Source organism: Sus scrofa, chromosome 17 (genome assembly GCF_000003025.6).
Source record: "Sus scrofa isolate TJ Tabasco breed Duroc chromosome 17, Sscrofa11.1, whole genome shotgun sequence".
In the NCBI taxonomy this organism is placed as follows: Eukaryota; Metazoa; Chordata; class Mammalia; order Artiodactyla; family Suidae; genus Sus; species Sus scrofa.
The window spans coordinates 40479564-40500887 of record NC_010459.5 but is presented as its reverse complement, the minus strand read 5'-3'; the positions used below and the strand labels follow the sequence as shown (position 1 = coordinate 40500887).

Genomic DNA, 21324 nt, shown 5'->3' with positions numbered 1-21324 from the left:
TTAAAAATACATTTTTAAAAATTTTAATGAGGGGAGTTCCTGTCGTGGCTCAGCAGTAACAACCTGATTAGGATCCATGAAGATGTGGGTTTGATCTCTGGCCTTGCTCAGTGGGTTAAGAATCCGGCATTTCTGTGAGCTGTGGTGTAGGTCACAGATATGGCCCAGATCTAGCCTTGCTATGGCTGTGGTGCGGGCCGGCAGTGGTAGCTCTGATTTGACCCCTAGCCTGGGAACTTCCATATGCTGCAGGTGTGGCCCTAAAAAGCAAAAAAAAAAAAAAAATTAATGAGGAACTTTCTATGAATCCAAACTTTCTTCAGATGAACTAAGTGATAGAGAGTGAGCCCCCTGTCACTGGAGGTAATCAAAGATAGGAGAAAGGGTACTTGGTTGATGCACCATGGAGGAAGAAGGAAAGCTAGGTGTTCTGAAATATTTGCAGAATAGACAAAAGACTAAAGGAGCACAGACACATGATTTGCCTCCTGCTTTGTTCCTGAAATGCCACGTTGTAGAGACCATGTATCATTCTGTGATAGTCAACCACTCCCAGAGCCTGGACCTTGCACTGGGCCCCGTTCTAAGCACTTTGCAAATATTGACTCATCAAACCTCCATGATAATGGAGGGGTAGATATTAATAGTGTCCCTATTTTACTGATGAAGAAGCAGAGGTACAGAAAGGTTGAGGCACCTGCCTGAGGTCACACAGCAAGGGTGAATACAAAGGAGTGGGGACATGAAACCCCACTGGACAGGCTGGGATCAGGAACTGCTCCTGGGATCCACCTCCTGCCCGCTGACCTCTCTTTCACATACGAACAGCCAGACACCATTGGCAAATGGAGCATGAATGGATAAGCAGCCTAGCCCAGTCACTAGAGAAAGCCAAGATTTTAAGCTTGGACAAGACATCACATGCTTGAGGAAGGACAGCACGTTTAGGGTGGGGTCCAGTCCCTACAGGGCTGCAGCGGTGCTGCATGACCTTGGAAGAGACACTCCCCCCGCCTTGACCTTGGTCTCTTTCTTGAGGCAAGCCTCTGTCTCAGGGCACAAACGCTAAGTCACCATGAGCTGGGGCTCTGAGAAGGGCCAGACCCCACATCTTTTCCGCCACGCGCACACTCCAAAGCAGAGATAGATCCTCAGAGTCCAAGAGGAAGTGGTGGGGCTCCGCATTGGGGGTGTCTGAGGTTTGCAGAGGAAGGTGCCCTCTTTCCTTCCCGGGAGTGGGAGGCACTCCCAACCACAGGCTCTGTACCGAGGGCCTGCGCTACCACTAAGTGAGAGGCCCCGGGGCTGCCCTTCGGCACCTCCGACCAGCGCCCCAAAGCCTCGTGCTCAGCAGGTCCCAAATGGACATGGCCTCTCCCTCGAAGGCTTTCCCTCACCCCGTGTCACTGTCTCAGGGCTGCTCCCCCATCCTCCCTGCTACTCTCCCTCAAACGCATCCCTCCCCCCGCCCTATCTGCAGGCCTCGGGCCAGGTCTCTGTCCTCCAACCTGGGAGAGCAGTGGCGGCCCCTCCAGCGCGCCCTCCTGCGGCAGCCAGAGGCATCTCCATAATCCACACAAACAAATGGGGCCTCCTCTGCTCAACACTGTCCACAGAAAACTGGAAACGACCTCAGGGTGTATCAGAGAGGGACTGGACAAGCAAATAATGAAGCTAATTAAATGGAAAGAGAGCTCAGTGTGGCCTGGGAAGAGGCTCACACACACTGTTAAGTGAAAAGAGGAGGGTGGCCGTGTAGAATGTCCTCTGGGCCACTCGGAGCCTGTTTCCTCAACCGGAAAATGGGGGCAATCATGCCACCTATGTCAGAGGCTTGGTGGGAGGATTAAATGAGACAACGCATACAGTGGGCTTAGGGTGACACTTGCCATGGAGGACACATGAACTACAGTTATTTCTGTAAGGAAAATTAGTGCGTGAATGTGAATGTGAATGTGTGTGTGTGTGCGCGCACGCGCGCAGAGGTGCACACACGAGCCATAGAAGTTTAGAGAAAGCTCTGGAAGGAGTCCAAAAGGTTTGCATCCAAAAGGTGTGGAGAGGCAAAGGAATATCCCTTCACTACTTTCTCACCTCCCAGCCTTTGCCTCCTCCGGTCATACAGACACAACATCCAGAAGAATCAGAAAAGACTGCAGTTCAGTCAGGACATACCCACGCCTTCCCTCCTGACTCTGAAGAATGTCACCTCCACCTCTTCTAAGGGTGGGAGGGAGGCCAGGAGCTTAGTAGTTGAGAATAAGACCTCCAGTTCGAATCCTGGCCCCACTACCTACAACTAGCTAAATCTTCCTGGGCAAGTCACGTGATCTCTCTGTTTCCTTACCTTTAAAATGGGGGTTGGAGTTCCCCGCTGTGGTGCAACAGGATCTGTGACATCTCTGGAGCTCTGGGATGTGGGTTCCATCACTAGCCTGGCACAGTGGGTTAAGCATCCAGCATCACCACAGCTGCAGCGTAGGTCACAACTGCGGCTCGGATCTGATCCCTAGCCCAGGAACTCCATATGCCAAGGGGTGGCCAAAAAAGGGGGGGAAATGGGGGTAATAATAAAGCTGACATTTGAGAATTAAGTAACAGAGTCCATGTGCCAGGCAGAGAATAAGTATATGATAAACGGTGCTCACTGTTGTTTGCTGTTATTATTACCATTACAGGTGACAAGAGGAGCAATGCAAGAGGGAGCAAGAGTAGCTGGCAGGGCCTGGAATGCCAAGCACAGAACGGAGGATTTTGCATACAGTTGATACTCAATTGTCCGGACATACATCAAGGTGAAGTAGGGACTATAACTTTTCAGGTGGGACCAAAGTTCAGAGAAGCCAAAACCTTCCCTGAGGCCACACAGCAGCGAGTGCGGCAGAGGTGGGATTGCTCAAGGGTCAGAAGGCACTTCTGGAGTCCCATCCATGTGCTGATGTCCCCACTGCCCTAGGCACCCCACCACTGCACCATCTCCACCTCCCTAACACAGAGGCAACAGGGTCAGCAGTCAGCCTCTGACATCCACATCTGTATCTCTGGACCTTCCAGGGAAGAAGAAGCTTCGCGGAAGGCTTGGAGCCAAAATGCCAGGTTCAGGTGCCAACTTGCCACTTCCTAGCCATGCAGCCTCTAGGGGGCCTCAGTTTATCCCTTATCAAAAATGGGAATGTGCATTAATTCCTATGCAATTGGGCTTGAGGAAAAACCATGAAGTAATGCTTCTAAAGTGACTAGAACATAGAAAGTGCTCAATAAATACTAGCTATTACTATCATTACTATGGAAGAGCTCTCTTTGGAGCTTTGCTTTTTTTTCTAACCACTTTTACAATTAGGCAGAGGCTTCCAAAATTCCTACTGTGTGCCAAGCCCTGTGTGTGGCCCTGAAGAGACTGCCTGGTAGAGTTGATTAGAGCCAAGACCTACAAAAGCCACTTCACAGGGAAAGAGTCCAGAAAAGACATGCATGTCCACAAGTTAACTTTGTTCTAAGATGCCTGCCAGTGCAATGTGCTAAGAAAACGAAATGGAAGGAATAAAATGGAATTAGAAAAGAGAAGATGAGAGAGTTCCCGTCATGGCTCAGCATAAACTAATCTGACCAGCATCCATGAGGAAGCAAGTTCAATCCCTGGCCTTGCTCAGTGGGTTAAGGATCCAGCATTGCTATGAGCTGCGGTGTAGGTGGCAAATGCAAATGTAGCTCAGATCTGGTGTTGCTGTAGCTGTGCTGTAGGTTGGTAGCTGCAGCTCCAATGTGAGCCCTAGCTCAGGAGCTTCCATATGCCACAGGCGCAGCCCTAAACAAAAAAAAAGAAAAAAGACAACTATCATTATTTGAATTTGTTATCAACATAGATCTGAGATATCCAAGAGAATCTGCTACAAAACAATTAAATAAAAAGTGAATTAAGTAAAGTGGAAATTAAAAGTTAATGTCCAAAATCAGTAAGGTATCTATATACCCACAGAAATCAGGAAATAAGATGAAAGAAAGCTTAGCATTACAAAAATATCAATTCTTCCTGAATAAATCTAAAAATTGAATGTGAATAAAAACTCCAACAGAATTTTTTTGTTGTTGTTGTTGCTATTTCTTGGGCCGCTCCCGCAGCATATGGAGGTTCCCAGGCTAGGGGTTGAATCGGAGCTGTAGCCACCGGCCTACGCCAGAGCCACAGCAACGCGGGATCCGAGCCGCGTCTGCAACCTACACCACAGCTCACGGCAACGCCGGATCCCTAACCCACTGAGCAAGGGCAGGGACCGAACCCGCAACCTCATGGTTCCTAGTCGGATTCGTTAACCACTGCGCCATGATGGGAACTCCAGAATTTTTTTTTAACTAGGCAAGTCAGTGTTCAAGTTTATGAGTGAATGTATAAGAATAGGCAGTAAAATCCTAAAAATTAATTAGGAGAATTAGCCCAATCAGACAGTAAAACTTATTATAAAGTCATGGTAATTAAAACTGTGTGATATCAGTACAAAAACAGGTAAATCAATGGAGCAGAATAGAGGATCCAAAAATTTTCCCCAAACATATGGTAATTTAATATATTATGAAAGTATTTCATAACAGTGAAAAAAAGGTAGACTTTTTAAGATGGAGTTGGGCCAATGATCTGCCCTCAAGAAACAAAGTCGGACCTCAATCTCACCCCATATGCCCATAAATCCCAGATCAATCATATTTAAACCACACAAAAATAAAACCATAAAGCTCTAAAAATGGGAGGGAGAATAATTTTTCTAGTCTCAGCATGGGAAAAGGATTTCTAAACATGATCAAAAACCTAAAAATCATTTAAAAAATAATAAATCAACCTACATAAACATCTAAAACATCTGCATGGCTCAAATAAACATAAGTCCAAAACTAGGAAAAATATTTGTAACTCATAGGATAGACAAAGGGTTTTTTCCCTTAATATATAAAGAGTTCCCATAAAGTAAGAAAAATAACCATGAGGAGTTCCCACTGTGGCTCAGCAGGTTAAGAATTCAACTAGTATCCATGAGGTACCAGTTCGAACCCTGGCTTTGCTCAGTGGCTTAAGGATCCAGCTTTGGCACAAGCTGAAGATCTGGCTTGGATGTGGTGTTGCTGTGATTGTGGCATAGGCCAGCAGCTGCAGCTCTAATTTAACTCCTAGCCTGGGAACTTCCATATGCTGAGGGTGCTAGCCCTACAAAAGAAAAAAAGGAAAAGAAAAGAAAATTAACCATAGTGGTTTATAGCAAATGAAATGGTGCTTAAAACATATGAGAAAATGTACAACCTCACTTAGAAGATGAATCAAATTAAAACTACATAAGCCACCCAGCAACAGCAGAATATACATTCTTCTCAAGTGTACATGGGATGTTCTCCAGGATAGACCATATGCTAAGTCATAAAACAAGCCTCAATAAATTAAATGGAATGAAATCATAAAAAGTATATTTCTAACCACAATGGAATGAATTAAGAAATCAATTACAGAAGGAAATTTGGGGTATTACAAATAAGTGAAAATCAAACACCCAGTAACCAATGAATCAAAGAAGAAATCACCCAAAAAGGTAGAAAATATTTTGAGATGAATGAAAATTCATCATCATCATATGTTGTGAGTGACACAGCATATCAAAATGTATGGGATGCAGTAAAGTAGGACTTAAAGGGACATGTATGGCTGTAATGCCCATATTACAGAAGAAGAAAGATCTTGAATTAATAACCTAAACTTCTACCTTAAGACACTAGGTGTCTTAAGAGGAAAAGCAAACCTTAGAGCAAGAAAAAGGAAGGAGGAGTTCCCTTCATGGCTCAGGGGTTAACGAACCTGACTGGGATCCATGAGGATGCCTAGCCTTACTCAGTGGGTGAAGGATCCAGTGTTGCCATGAGTTGTGGTGTAGGTCGCAGACGAGGTTCAGATCTGGTATTGCTGTGGCTGTGGCATAAGCTGGCCGGTGTGGCTCTGATTAGACCCCTAGCCTGGGAACCTCCATATGCCACCCTAAAAAGCAAAAAAAAAAAAAAAAAAAAAAAAAAAGAGGAAGAAGAAGAAGTAAAGAAGATTTTAAGGAAATGCTATGAACAATGCTATGCCAACAAATTAGATAATGTGGATGAAATGGACAGACACCTAGGAAAACACAAACTACTGAAAGCAAGAAGAAATGAAAAATTTGAATAAAGTTAAAACAAGTAAAAAGATTTAATTAGTAATTTTAAAACTTCTCACAAAGAAAAACTCAGGCCCAGATGACCTGACTGGTGAATTCTACCAAACGTTTAAAGAAGAATTAACACCAGTTAAGGAACATAGCTTACTCTACAAAGCCAGTATTACCCTAACACCAAAACCCGACAAAGACATCATAAGAAAAGAAAACCACAGACCATTATCTCATGACTATAAGATGTAAAAATTTTCAACAAAATATCCGCAAACTGGATCCTGCAATATAAAAAGAATTATACATCGTGACCCAATGAGCTTTGCCCCAAGAATACAAGGTTGGCTTAACTTCTGAAAAATCAATCATGTAATGTACCATACCAATAATATAAAGGATAAAAACCATACAATAATCTCAATAGATGCAGAAGAAGTATTTGGCAAAGTCCAATACCCTTTCATGATAAAAACACCACAAACTAGAAGAAGGGAATTTCTTCAACCAGATAAAGGGCATCTATGAAAAACCTACATCAAACATCACACTTAATGGTGAAAGACTGAATGTTTTCCACCTAAGATCAGGAATAAGACAAGGATGTCCACTCTCACCAGTTCTATTCAACATCGTACTGGAGGTTCCAACCAGGGCAATAAAGGAAGAAGATGAAATCAAAGGCATCCAGATTGGAAAGAGAGAAGTAAGAGCATCTCTATTTTAGGTAACATAATCTTCTATATAAAAATTCCTAAGGACTCCACTAAACATTTATGAGAGCTAATAAATAAGTTCAGCAAGTTGCAAGATTCAAGGTTCATATATAAAAATAAACTGCATTTCTATATACTAGCAAACAATCCAATAATAAAATGAAGAAAATAAACTGTCATATCAAAAGAAGACTTAGAAATAATATTAAGAAAAGAAGTGCAACATTTTTACTCTGGAAACTACAAAAATTATTGAAAGAAATGAAAGAACTAAGTAAATGGAAAGACATCCCATGTTCATGAACTGGAAGACTATGCATTGTTAACACGGCAGCAGTCAGTCCCCAAACTGACCTATAGAGACAACATAATCCCTAACAAAATCCCACCTAGCTTCTTTGCAAACATTGACAAACTGATCCTAAATTCATATGGACAGTCAAGGGGCCCAGAACAGCCAAAACAATCTTGAAAAAGAAAAACAAAATTTGAGGGCCCACACTTCTCAATTTCAAAACTTGCTGCAAAGCCCTGGTAATCAAGACGGGGTGGTACTGGTATGAGGATAGATTTATAAATCAATGGCGAGAATTGAGAGGCTAGAAATAAACACCCACATTTATGGTTAGTTGATTTTTGGCAAGGGTGCCAATATAACTCAATGGAGAAAGAAGAATCTTTTCAACGAATGCTTCAGGAGCAACCGGATACACTCACGCAAAAGAAGGAAGTGGGGCACCTTCCTCAAACCCTACACAAAAAGTAACTCAAAATGGATCACAAACCTAAATATAAAAGGTAAAACTAAAAAATTCTTATTGGAAAATACAGGCATAAATTTTGCCACCTTGGATCTCAGTGGGTTTTTTTTAAATTTTATTAAAGTACAATTGATTTATAATGTGGTGTTAATTTCTTCTGTACAGCAAAGTGATTTATTTATATGTATATATATTCTTTTTAATATACTTTCCCATTACGGTTTATCACAGGATATTGAATATAGTTCCCTGTGCTGCACAGTAGGACCTTCTTGTTTATCCATCCTATCTGCACATAACACAATGATTTCATAAACATAACACAGGCAACAAAGAAAAAATAGATAAACTGGACTCATCAAAATTAAAACCTTTTGTGTGTCAAAGGACACCATCAAGAAAATAAAAAGAGGAGTTCCCACTGTGGCTCAGCAGGTTAAGGACATGACGCTGTCTCTGTGAGGATGCAGGTTTGATCCCTGACCTCACTCAGTGGATTAAGGATCCAGCATTGCCTTGGGACTGTGGCATGGGCCCCAGCTGCAGCTCCCATTCAACCCCTGGCCTGGGAACTTCTGTGTTACAGGTACAGCCATAAAAAGAAAATTTAAAATTAAAAAAAAAAAATTTTAAAGAAAGTAAAAAGAATGCACCAAATGGTAGAAAATATTGCAAACCATGTATTTGATAAGGGACTTGTATCTAAAATATGTAAAGAATTTTTACAGCTCAACAAACAAAATGACAAACAACCTAATTTAAAAAGGGGCAAAGGGAGTTCCCATCGTGGCTCAGTGGAAATGAATCTGACTAGTATCCATGAGGATGCAAGTTCGATCCCTGGCCTCTCTCAGTGGGTTAAGGATCCAGCACTGCCATGAGCTGTGGTGCAGGTGACAGATGCGGCTCAGATCCTGAGTTGCTGCAGCTGTGGTATGAGCCAGTGGCCACAGCTACGATTCGACCCCTAGCCTGGAAACCTCCATATGCCACGGGTGCGGCCCAAAAAAACAAATAAATAAATAGGCAAAGGATCTGAATAGACATTTCTCCAAAGAAAATATACAAATGGTCAATAACTGCATGAAAAGATGCTCAACATCATCAGTCATCAGGAAAATGCAAATCAAAATCCCAAAGAGCTAACCACTTCACACCCACTAGGAAGGCTGTAATTAAAGCCAGAAAACAAGTTGTTGACAAGGATGTAGAGAAATTGGTAACTTCATACATTGCTGGTCCAAATGTGAAATGATGTAGCTATTTTGTTCTTTTTTTTTTTTCTTTTTTCTTTTTTTTTTTTTTTTTTTTTTTGTCTTTTCTAGGGCCAGAGCCACAGCAACGTGGGATCCGAGCCATGTCTGCCACCTACACCACAGCTCATGGCAACGCCGGATCGTTAACCCACTGATTGAGGCCCAGGGATCGAACACGCAACCTCATGGTTCCTAGTCAGATTCATTAACCACTGAGCCGCGACTGGAACTCCCCGATGTAACTATTTTGGAAAACAGTCTGGCAGTTTCTCAAAAGGTTAAACATACAGTTACCATAGGATCCAGAAGTCCTGCTCCTAGGTACACACCCCAGAGAAAAAATATATATATGCACATAAAAACTTGAACAGGAATGTTCATGGCAGCATTATTCCTTATAGCCCAAAAGTGGAAACAACTATAGGTCCATCAATTGATAGATAAAGGTATTTTAAAACTGTGGTATATCCATATTATGAGTATTATTTGGCAAGAAAAAGGAATGGAGAACTGACACGTGCTACAACATGGATGAACCTTGCAAACATGCCGAATGAAAGCAGCCAGACACAAATGACCGCATGTTGTGTGATTCTATTTACATGAAAGGCCCAGGATAAGCAAATATATAAAACACAAAGTAGATTAGCTGCGGCTGGGGCTGGGGGAGGGGCAGCAGGCACTGACTAAATGGATACGCAGTTTCTCTTTGGGAGTGATGATAATGTTCTCAAATTGATTGTGGAGGAGTTCCCATTGTGCCTCAGTGGTAAGGAAGCCAACTCCTATCCATGAGGATACAGGTTTGATCCCTGGCCTTACTCGGTGGGTTAAAGATCCAGTATTGCTGTGAGCTGTGGCCTAGGCCACAGACGTGGCTCGGATCTGGCATGGCTGTAGCTGTGGTGTAGACCGGCAGCTGTGGCTGCAATTTGACCCCTGGCCTGGGAACTTCCAAACTTCCATATGCCATGGGTATGGCCCTAAAAAGCAAAAAAGAAGAAGAAGAAAGAAAAAAGACAGACAGGCTTACCTGGTTCAGATCCTGATGCTCTCTCTCATAGCTGAACAAGTCACTTTACCTCTGAGCCTCTGTTCTGCAAAGAGAGAAATAATAGAATTAAATAAGACAAGGCGCCACACAGCACACACACGGCTCCCCATCATGTGTGTTTGGCTCCTCGTGGTAGGTGCATGGTCCACGTTGGTTAACTATGGTCTATGTAGGAGTTCCCTTTGTGGCTCAGTGCAAAACGAACCCAACTAGTATCCACGAGGACGCAGGTTCAACACTTGGCCTCTGGCATTGCTGTGAGCTGTGATGCGAGTTGCAGAAACAGCTTGGATCCTGAGTTGCTGTGGCTTTGCATAGGCCGGCAGCTGCAGCTCCATTTCAACCCCTAGCCTGGGGACTTCCATATGCCTCGGGTGTGGCCCTAAAAAACATATATATATGGTCTGTGTACACCAAGGTGGATTGTAAAGCCACCAGAGAGCCTCAGTCCAAGTGTTCAGAGCATTAGCAAGCTCCTAAACTGGGAGAAACTGGGAAAGGCTTCCTGGGAGAGGTGGGTTTGAGAAGGGCTTCAAGGTCGAGAAGAAGGTTGGCAAAGGCCTAGAAGTAGGCAAGCTCTGGGTATTAGCTCAATCGTGCAGTCACGGCTCCCTCAACAAAGCTTAGCCGAGCACCAACTATGTGCCAGGCACTGCAGTGGGAAAGAAGGGCAAAGCCAGGTAGCTGGACCAGCCAAGTGAGAAATTAGGGAGAGTGTGGGGATGAGAGCTGGGGCAGAGCCTTACCCAGGACCGAGTGCTCACAAAGCAGACCAGGAAAAGGAGGCTCAGAGAGGGAGAGGGGTTGCCTAAAATCACACAGCACCTTAACTTCTGGAAGGGGCCTCTCCGGGCTCCACCCTCCCCATGACCCTAGAGAAGAGAAAGCCCACAGGGGCCACCCCAATGCGTACTCATCAGAAGGTGGACATAGATGGTGTCCAAACTGGGGACCCCAGCAAGGAGCGATGTTTTCAGATGATAACAGTACCTGGTTGATGGGTAGAGACTGTACCATGCTAGGTACCATGCTAGGTACCATACTAGGAAGTGCACTACATCCAGGAGTCCAGGTAACCTACGTGGTTAGCCACGTTTTACAGATGCGGAAACTGAGGCACAGAGAGGTCTAGTTGCTTGCCTAATGTCACACAGCTCATAAGAGACGGCATCAGCAGGCAGACTCAGATTGTCTGGGCTCTGTAGCCTAATGTTCCAGGGCCCATCCCCCAAGGGAGCCACTGCCCGGACCTATATCAGCGGTCACACCCCTTCTCAAAAGGACCCCAGGTGGAAGCTGTTCTCAGCCAGTCCAGGAATGTCTCCTGATAACAGTACCCAACAGGGGGCGGGAGGGGTGGGAGGCAGAGGTTGTGTGGCGAATTGTGTGGGGGTGGAGGAGGGAGGAGCAGGGGTAGGAAAGGACAAGGCCCATTTGAGTCCATCTGTCTTGCAGCTGGAGAGAAGGGAGCAGAAAGGTACCTGCCTGAGCCAGATGGGTGCAGCATCCTGGTTAAGAGGGGTCCGGCAATGGCCCATGGAAGGACCCTGAGCAAGTCAACTAAAGCCTCCTTCAGTACCATGGAGACACCCATAATCAACCCCGGGCAGCTGCAAAGGCCACGGAGCTAACCATGTGTGCCTGGGCCATGCTGGATAAATGGGGCCCTGACCAGTGCTGCTATAGCATTACTGCCATTGTTACTGTTTAGCTCTCCAGTTCTTACCAGGACTCTGCTTCGTGGGGATGATCAGCCCTATCTCTCAGAGAAGGCAACAGAGGCAGGCTCAGAAAAGCCAAGTCAGGTGCCCAGGCCACCACCCGAGCCAGCAGAGAACCAGCTGGGGATCCTGGCTCTCCTGGCCCCAGGCCACCTTGGCCCTCTCCCCAAAGCCACTGGTCCCAGCTGGGCTCTCACAGGGAGTTATTACACCAGGGACTCAGCAGGGCCCCTGCCAGTCCACTTTCCATTAGGGGAATAGGAGGCCAAGACAGGGAGAGCGGCTGGCCCAAGGCCACACAGCCCAAGAAGGACCACTTGTGGAGAGAACATGTCACTCCTCTGAATCTCCAAGGCCGGGTCCCCAGCTGACCCCGCTCCCCGCCTTCCTCCTCGCAACAGCCCTGGGGGGCAGGTACCACCAGCACCGGCCGTGTCCCCAGGGGAGGAAGCTGAAGCTGGAGGAACATGGGAGAGGACGCAGGCCCTATGGCCCACCTCACAGGTGGGGACGGTGACCCTTTCCTGCCTCCCCTGGGGCCTCCCGCACTAGGCAGGAATCGCTGATTTCCTTTTCTCCTTCAGGCTCTCAAAAGAATTACCTGCTCAGCTGGGGTGTTTTTCCACAAGTGGTTTCAGAAAATAGGAAAGAGTCCTGCTTCAGGGCAGGAATATGAATAATGACAGTAATAAGAATAAGGCAGCAGCAAGAGCGAATATTGATTTAGCATCTACTATATGCCATTTTTATCACCCCATTCTACAGATGAAGAAATAGAAGCATAGACAGGTTAAATGATGTGATTAAAACCTCATCTTAGGGAGTTCCTGTTGTGGAGCAGCGGAAACAAATCCGACTAGGAACCATGAGGTTGTGGGTTCAATCCCTGACCTCACTCAGTGGGTTAAGGATCTAGCGTTGCCGTGAGCTGTGGTGTAGGTCACAGACACGGCTCAGGTCCTGCATTGCTGCGGCTGTGGCGAGTCTGGCAGCTGTAGCTCCAATTCAACCCCTAGGCTGGGAACTTCCAGACACCACACCCATGGCCATAAAAAGCAAAAAAAAAAAAAAAAAAAAAAAGTAAAACCTCACTTTAGACTTCCTGCTGTGGCACAAGAGGATCAGCAGCATCTCTGCAATGCCAGGACACAGGTTCGATCCCCGGCCCAGCACAGTGGATTAAGGATCCAGGATTGCAGCTGCTGCAGTGTAGCTCACAACTGAGGCTTAGATCGGATCCCAGGCCTAGGAACTCCATATGCCATGGGGTGGCCAAAAAAGAAAACAACAACAGCATCATAGCTAAGTGACAACCTCCTCTGACTCTGAGCTTCTCCCTGAAGAGGGGCTCCCACAAAGGGCGCAAGGAAGGAGCCATGCCCAGCGCCCTCCCTAGAACTCAGTGCAGGCTGGTGGGGTGGAATGAGGCACACTGATGGGGTGTGGAAACCTACTCTTTTCCCCATCACGTCCTCCCATGTGGGGTTCACCCCTGCCATGCCCCCAATAGCTCTAGCACCAGTTGTGGCCAAGCTCACCATACACATGAGCACACGGGGGCTCTGGAAAGCTGCCCCAGCCAGGAAGTGGTGGGCCAGGCTGCCAACCCAGGTCCAAGTGATGCCAGAGCCCACCCTCTCTCCACTGCACCTGCAAGAAGGCAGAGGGAGGGCGGCCCGGGAGGTGGGCACAGCACAGGCAGAGGCCTCGAGGCAGGAAGGTCAGACGTCAGGGGGTTACTGAGTGAGAGGTCTGGACTGAGAGGGTTCCAGCTTATGTGGGTCACTGTGGGCTTTTGGCCCAAGTATGAGGAGGTCTGAGGGAGGCCCTGAGAGAGACTGTCCAGCCATTTAGGTCAGAAACTAAGAGGGAAGGTCATGACAAAATTCTCAGGCCCCTAAGTGTGCTGGGTGGGGTCGGGGGAGGTTACTGAGCCTCCAGTCCACAGCGATCCTGCCAGAGCACAGTCATCTCCAGCTCCAGAGGGCTGGAGGGGCAAGAGGAGGCACCTAAACCCTGGTGGACTTCCCAGAGGAGGGGACATCTCAGCTGAGGTCCAAAGGCTGAGCAGTTTGTAAAAAGAGGGAGGGGAAACGTGATCCTGGCAGAAGGCATTGCTGGGCCAAAGGCCTAGAGGTGGGACCATTTAGAGAAAGGCAAAGAGCCAGGTCCGTTTAAGTCTTGGAGCCTTAGTTTCTCCAGCAGCAAAATAAGGGACCTTCTCCAGCCCATGCCCAAGGGGAAGGGCAGTAGGAAGGGGGCTACTGGCTCCTCCTGCCACTGGAGCATCTTTGGGGTGGGTGAGGTTGGCAGGGTTGGGAGGCTTCTCTGACCCCTCACCCCTGCCCCCTGCCAGGTTTTACCCCAGAGCCCAAGCCAGGCAGCCCAGCAGGTGGACGGTGAGGGCAGCTCACAGGCCAGGAGGCCACAGCCCCGATCTCAGAGAGCCTTGTGAAATGTCCCCTTCACAGATGAGAAGTGGAGGCTCAGAGGGGGACACTCAGCCCCAGGTCACACAGCAAGGTGGAGGCTGTCCCTCCAATGAGGGCAGGACTGGGACTTGGATTAAAATAAGATTTTCAGAGCACAAGGCCCAAGAGTGCTGGACTGAGGAGGAGATACAAGAGAAGATACTGGTCCCAAATGACCACAGACCAGGCAGATCTCGGGGACCAGCCAGGTACCTCCTGGCCTGCCCTGATGAGGGCTGGTCCCCACGTGGCTAAGCGGAACACCTCCATCAGAATCTCCGTGGGCAAGTCACGCCCCTTCCTGGCCTCAGCATCTGAGCTTGGACAGAGGCCCTGGCGTGCCAAGGACCCCTTAACAGAGGCCCAGTATCAAGGGTGACCACAGGGAACACTGAGGTGACAAGTTTCACTCGCTCCCAGCCTCTCCAAGGTCAGGTCTCCCGGGCCCCCCAGCAGCCCCACCCCCACTGGCTGATGGCTGACAGGCCTTGTGAGGGGATGGCTGCCAGCCGGCCCCTGCCCACGGCCCCCACTATTTCCTGCCAGCAGCTCTGGCTGCTTCTCTGCTGTGGGAACACACAGTGCCCCCTCCTCCCCACCCACGCCCACGCAGGAACTCCCTCCAGGGACACTAGTGGGCAGGCGCACCTGGCGACCAGGCCTCTCCGCACAGTCAGCCCTGAGCTCAAGCCCCCACACTCAAAGCCTACGCATGCCTGCCCTGGACGTGTGACCTCGGGAGGGTCCAGCCCTCCCTTTACTCATCCATGAAATGGGAACTCTGGCAGAGCTCTGAGGGAGAGGGCGTCCAAGGCTGAAGCTGAGGGCAGTGGTCAGCAAGACGGCCAAAGCCCTTAAAGCTTCTACGTGCCATTCAGGGGATCAAGGCCAAGGGTGGAGGGGGCCCTGCTGCACTCAGAAGCCTCCTGCAGCTGCCATCCCACTGGGAGTTAAAAGCCAACATCAGAAGGGTCCAGAGGCTCTCCCTGACCTCCCCCCACATCCTTCTGCCTTTTCTTCCCTCCACTCTCCCCCTCGCTCACTCTGTTCCTCTGGCCTCCTTGCTGTTCCTCCAACACTCCCGCACGCCCCGACCTTAAGGTCCTGGAACCCGGATTCTCTTGCCCCAGAGCTCGAGTCCTCTCTCCCCTCCTGGGAGGTGAGCTTCTGGGAGTGGGCTTCCCCCCACCTCGCCCCTGCCACCATCTAATCATCTAATCACAGCCCATTCTCTCCGCCCAGCCAGCCCTCCCCGGCTTGACATTTGACCCAACACATTTACCGCGTTCTTGCAGACCCCGTGCCTATTTTCCTTACTGCGTTTTTTGAATCCCCACCCGAATGTCAGCCCTGCGGGAGAGCACGGGGTGATTCGTTCTTTGCTGTATCTCCAGCCTCTAAGAACACTGTCTGGCACATAGAGGGGCTCAGTAAATATTTGTGGGAGGGAGGGGTGAATGGATAGAGGGATAGAGGAATAGAGAAGTGGAAGTGGGGGGAGGGAGAGCAGGAGGGATCAAAGGAAGGGGAGGGGTGAGACGGTCCCACCCAGGGCCCCGCAAGAGAGACAGGGACAGGTCTCAGCCCTAGGTGTGTCCAGCCCCACAGCCTATGCCCCGGCCACTATGCTCTCCTGCCCTAGCCTGCCATGTCCCGGTGGCAGGGTCTCTGGCTGCCCTGGTTACAGAGGACCGTGTGCAAGTCTGAGACGGCTCAAGGCCCAGCGCCCCACCCAACACCAGCTCAGGCATGGAATGGGTACCGGGGGATGTTTGCTGCATGAGCCAGGAGTGAGTGAAGCATGAGCCAGGGGCCATCCATGGGCCAGGGCAGCCAGAACGTGTCTGATCCTGTGTTCACGGTACAAACACATGCAGGGCTGGCAGGCCTCAAACCGGCTCTGCCAGTGGGGCCGGGGCGGGGCCGGCACTGCAGGCTCAGGCTGGCAGGGCAGGCAGATGGCAGGGGTGCTGGGGCCGGCCTGCTGCCCGGGGAGGGTGAGGGCTAAACAAGTGGCCCGTGGTGCTCCGGCTCATCCCAGCCCTAAAGAGATGAAACCGTTCCCACCCTGGTGGCTCTTGGGCTTCTTCTTGGGCAGGAAGGGACCCCTTTCCAGATCCTAGGTCCTGACCTGCTCGGTAAAGGGCAAGGTCCCTGCTTGCTAGGACCGGTCCTCAGCCTAGAAGCCCTAGAGGGAGAGGCAAGGCCGGGAAGCAGTGGCACCAGAGCAGGACAAGGCAGCAGGCAACCTGGTATAAAGCCCCCCTCAAGTTGCTGCACAGCTTTGAGGCAATCCTGGGCCTTCAAGATCATTTTCCCACGGAGAAAGCACTGCTGGGAATGAGTTCCAGAGACCTTCAATCCCAAGAGAGTTTACCAGAAGAAGCCACCCTGACAACTCCAGTCTTACCCCCAAAGCCCACCTCTGGGAATGGATGTGGTCAGAGCTTGGACTCACATGTGTCCTCGCTCCCCATAGAAACAACAATAATAAAAACACCTGCTGATCACTGAACACTATATATGCCTGGCATCTGGCTTTACATGGACTGTTTCATGTGGTCCTCGCAGCAACACTGTGAGGGAGGGACCGCCACTGTACCCATTTCCCAGCAGAGGAAACAAGGCCCAGATCGCATGGCAAGTTGGAGTGCAGGCCCCTGACCCCATCCCTGATGGATGGACAGCCTCCATCTCCCCAAGACAGGTCAGGGCAGGAAAGAAATCTCAGATACTCTCTGAAATCTACAGCTAGAGTTGTGGGGGCAGCGTCTACAGTCCCCAGAACCACAGACTCCTAAGTCCTGAGAGGCCAAACTTGCTCCCATGGTGTAACCTGGGCTGTGGGTGTACCCTGCCAAGCCTCAGTTTTCTCATCTGTAGAATGGGTAGGATCTGGCCAAGTTTGCTTAGGGTGTACTGCTGCTTAAAGCCACGGGAACCAGAGGATGCAGTCCAGCCCTCAGGACAAAGCAGGAGAAGCTGCTGGGCCTATGAGCCTCCAGATGCATGAGGGGGAGGGGGAGTGAGCACAAACCAGAAGCCCGAGGTGGTCTGCAGGGGGAACTCAGCCCCTCAGCAGCCCAAGAGAGGAAGAGTGATTTTTCATGTAACCCTGGTTCCAAGCCCTGTCTGTCCCACCTCCAAATGCATCCTGAATCCACCATGATCACACCCTAGTCCAGCCCCCCACCCCCAAGCAGGCCAATTCAGGGCAGAGAGCCTTTCTGAAATGTCAGTCTGAACCCATCACTCAGCGCCACATCCCTCCCAGCCCGCCCTCCAAGACAAACGACAAAGTCCTCACAGTGGACACTCCCAGCCCCACCCCCTTCACGCACACTGGCCACTTCCGCTTTCCCTGAGACCCTGGGACACACCTGCCTGAGGGCCCTGGCGCTGGCCCTTCCCTCCACCCAGAGCACACTTCCTGTAGACACGCGCCTCACTCCCTCCCTTCCTTCAGGTGCTTTACTCAGATGTCACCCGCTTTCCTGAGCTTTCCTGACCAACACGGCAGCACACCCGGCCAACCCCGTGCTCTTTCCGTATCTCCTTTCAAAAGCCACCTCTTCCTCCTGGGAGGCCTCCCTGCCCTCCCCCCACCCGAGGGAGAACCTGCCACATCCCCTTCCCAGCACCGCCCGCCCGTAGCTCGATGACATAACGCATCCCACGAGGACGGGACTGATGAGGACCCGGGGGCCACCTCTGTCTCACTCACAGCTGAATACTCTGCAGTGGGTGTCATGTTCAAAGGAGTTAACAACCAGGATGCTTGGGTGGCAAATGGTCAGAATGGACAGGGGCCAAAGGTACAGGGTCTAGCATGGGGGGCGGGGGGTATTTGATAACTAGTGAATGAAGGCACAAATGAGCAAGTGACTAGACGGATGGAGGACGGATGGCCGGAGAGATGGATGGAGATGGACGGAGAGATGGACGGAGAGATGGATGGCTGGGTAAGTAAACAGGGCACACACAGCAGGCCTGGGACTTACCAGGGATGCCTGGGGCCCTGAGAAGGTGGCCCAGGGAAGGGAAGGGTCCGCCCATACTCACCAGCCAGACGGTGCAGCTGCAGCCTCTCCTGCTCGGCCCGACTTTCATTTCCCATCCTCTCAGTCTGAGGACGCTCCTTCCCCCCGGGGGAACTGGGTGAGGAGGAGGGGCAGACGGCCCCTGGTCCCCACAGAGGGGGGGCTCCCAGGCTCCATCTGTCCCGCCACAAAGGGGCTTTGTCCTCAGTGCTGAGAGCCCGGGGCAGACCGGAAGCTGCCCCTCAGCCGCCCAGCAGGTCCCACCACCCCCAGTCAGCTGGGCCAATGGCCTTAAAGCCAGATCCCAGAGGCTGGCGCAGTGTTGGGCACGGCCCTCTAAAATCTCATGAATCCTCCCTAGAGCCCTAGGAGAGAGGTTCCAGGATGCCCCTCTGTTTTCACAGATGGGGAAACTGAGGCAAAGTCACTTGGCCAAGGTCTCCCAGCCAGTGAAGAACAAAGCTGGGATTCAAATCCAGGCCCACCTGACCACTGCTCTCAACTCTCCTGGTCTGGAGTATAGACTGGGTTCAGGGAGGTGGGGGTGCCTTTCTAGAGGCACACGTGGACAACCATGCCTGGCCCTTCACACGAGGGAGGGAGGTCAAGGCCTGAAGCCAGAGCTCTCGCCCCGGGTACCAGCCAGGCCCCAACACGTCTCCACCACTTCCAGCCAGGCACACAATCGCAGGGGAAGGACATGCAGGCAGGCGGACCAGGGAGCAGAGGTCCCCTGCCCCTCACCCGCCGATCCCATCAATCCCAGACCTGCCATTTGCCTGGCTGGCACCCACCTTCTCTCCAGGCCCATCTGTTCTCAAGGTAGTCACCAAGGCCACTTCGCCAAAGTCACACAGCCAACAGGGCACCTCCCCTCAGCTGGGCAATACCCATAGTGCCAGACAAATCAGTCCTGCCCTGCCCCGTGGCCTTTCCTGGCTGCCTGAGAGCCATATGTAGACCCCCGCAAGGAAGGAACTGCAGGTCATGGCGGGGGGGTGGGGGGTCCACTGACTCGCACCGGCCACCTCTCAAGGCAAAACTCTACCGCTCCTCGGAGCTCCAGCAAGAGCAGCTACTCACACTGCACCCTCAGGCCTTTCCTAAACTCCACCCACTCCCAGAGAACCGTTCCATTCTTCCAGGTATGTCATACGTACCGCTTCCTCCAGGAAGTCTTCCCTGACCCACTTCCTCCAAGACCGCACACAGGCCCCTACCTTGTGCCCCAGGCAGGGACTCTTGATCCCTATCTTGAACCCCAGCCTCTGTGGGCTGCCTCCACTTGGCAACAGTAACTGAGCAGCCTGGCCGGGTCCTTCTCTCTGTCCTTCCTTCACATCTTCAGCGGGAGGCCTCGCCGAGAAGGCCGGCCCTGCTCCCAGCAGCCCCTGGCCAAAGCCTCGCCTGATCAACCCAGTCACCCTCCAACTACCTTGTACTTGGCCGGCTGCTCCCCAGCTCCCCAGGCTATGCTGACACCCACTGGGCTATTTCCCACCTCCAAACCTTCGCTCATGTTGTCTCTTCTTCCTGGCAGGCCCTCACCCTTCTTTTTCCCTCATGAGCTCCTGCCCACCCTTTAAGCCTCAGGCCAGGTATCACCTCCTCTGTGAAGCCCTGCTGGCTTCATAATAGCTGCCCCAGTTCACATGGCACCTACCCCACGGTAGGGCAATGATCAGCATCTGTATCTGGCTCCCTCCAGGGTGCAGGCTCCCAGAGTACAGGTTTGGGGTCCCCAGTGCCCAGCACAAAGCCCAGACCTCACCAGCAGATAATTGAAAATGCAGGAGTTCCCAGCGTGGCTCAGCGGTAATGAACCTGACTAGCATCCATGAGGACGCGGGTTCGATCTCTGGCCTCGCTCAGTGGGTTAAGGATCCGGTATTGCCGTGAGCTGTGGGGTAGGTCAGACACAGCTCGGATCTGGTGTTGCTGTGGCTGTGGCGTAGGCTGGCAGCTGCAGCTCTGATTTGACCCCTAGCCTGGGAACCTCCATATGCCGCAGCTGTGGCCATTAAAAAAAAAAAAAAAATTGAAAGTGCAGCTGCCAACTCCCTGCCCAGAGAAGCCAGGGGCAGAAGCCAGGAGCAAGTGCCCAAGGCAGTACTGAGTCCTCTTTTGCCCACGCTGCCCACAGATCTAAGGTAGGGGCAGAGCGGGGGAGGGGGCTTTCCACAAACGGCCAACTGGTAACCAAACCCACGTCGTTACTAAAACTAGGGCACAGGAGAGAAACGGGAACAGCAGAATTGTCCCCAAATAGAACTGTGGCTCATCTGGTTCCAGGGCCTCCGGGAACACCTGGCGGGGTGGGGGTGGGGAGGGCAGGTGCCTGCTCCCAAGGCTTCGAAAGGAAACCTAAAGTTTGAAGGGCAGCGAGGTCAGCATGGCTGCAGTCGGCACTGGCACCCTGCCCACCCCCCTCAGGGTCAGTCTGAACTCTGAAGGTGGGGGATCCTCTCCCACTTGCCCCCACCTATCTACGAGGTGGTCCCTAAACTGCCGCACCTCTGAGCCTTTGCTCAGCAGGGTCCTCCACCTGGAGCGTTGCTCCCCTTGCTGCCAGTCAGAATCCTGCCACTCCTTATCACCATGGCCACTGACTGGGCACTTTCTCTAAGCCTGACCTGGGTGGGCAGTGGTGGGGGGACGAGCTTATCAAATCTTCCCCACAGCCCTATGAGGAAAAGACTCCTTCCCCCATCTCACAGATAAGGAAACTGAGGCTCAAAAAGAGAAGCTGGAGTTCCCTGGTAGACTAAAGGTTAAAGGAGCTGTTGTTGTCACTGCTGTGGCACAGGTTTGATCCCTGGTCCAGGAACTTCCGTATGATGTGGCCACGGCCAAAAAAAAAAGAGAGAGAGAGAAAAGCCATTTGCCCAGGGCACACAAAGCAGATGAGGCAAGTGGACCAGGTGATGCAGCAGGACCTGGGCACCCAGAAGGTCTGGTGGGCCTGGTTAAGGCAGGCTCAGTCGTGGAGACTTGGCATAATTCAGGGACATTAGGGCACAGACCCACAGACAGAGCAAGATCCCTTGCATCCCCCTGACCCCCACCCTAGGGAGCTGATAGATGACTGAGGAGCCACACGGATATGATATCATGGAACCATGCCCCCAAAATATG

At 50.7% G+C, this 21324-nt stretch overlaps 1 protein-coding gene across 8 annotated transcripts in view; it reads right to left on the bottom strand.

Annotated features, from left to right (window-relative positions):
* Window positions 1-21324, bottom strand: part of SRC (SRC proto-oncogene, non-receptor tyrosine kinase) — a 53893-nt gene that overhangs the window by 23975 nt on the left and 8594 nt on the right. For 5 of the 8 annotated variants that reach the window (XM_021077973.1, XM_021077969.1, XM_021077972.1 and 2 more), the window contains exon 2: window positions 9937-10000. The gene's annotated coding sequence lies outside the window, so the exon portion shown is untranslated. Of the gene's footprint in view, window positions 1-9936; window positions 10004-18211; window positions 18348-21324 lie in introns of those variants that run through there. The other 3 variants (XM_021077974.1, XM_021077970.1, XM_001928614.7) reach the window with 3 other exon arrangements.